Genomic DNA, 342 nt, shown 5'->3' with positions numbered 1-342 from the left:
GAGAGAGAGAAGGGAGGGAGAGAGAAAGAGAAGGGAGGGAGGGAGGGGAGAGAGAGAGAGAGAGAGAGAGAGAGAGAGAGAGAGAGAGAGAGAGAGAGAGAGACTCACAGCACATTTCAGCCAGCAGTGGTAACACAGTGCTTAGTTATTCTTGTTTGTGTGCTGAATACTCCCTCCTGTCTACAAGATTGTTTTTTTTTTTTTCTAACTAAACATGTTTTCAAGTAGAAGGAATCTTTTAAAATATGCCATTGGTTGTCTTGAGTATGAATGAGGGCAGTGTGTAAAGTCACCCTTCACCTTCTGGGCCTCCCTGGTTTATTCTTCAACTTTCCAAGTCTT

Source organism: Octodon degus, unplaced genomic scaffold (assembly GCF_000260255.1).
Source record: "Octodon degus isolate 3935 unplaced genomic scaffold, OctDeg1.0 scaffold00028, whole genome shotgun sequence".
Classification (NCBI taxonomy): Eukaryota; Metazoa; Chordata; class Mammalia; order Rodentia; family Octodontidae; genus Octodon; species Octodon degus.
This window is presented reverse-complemented; position numbering follows the sequence as displayed.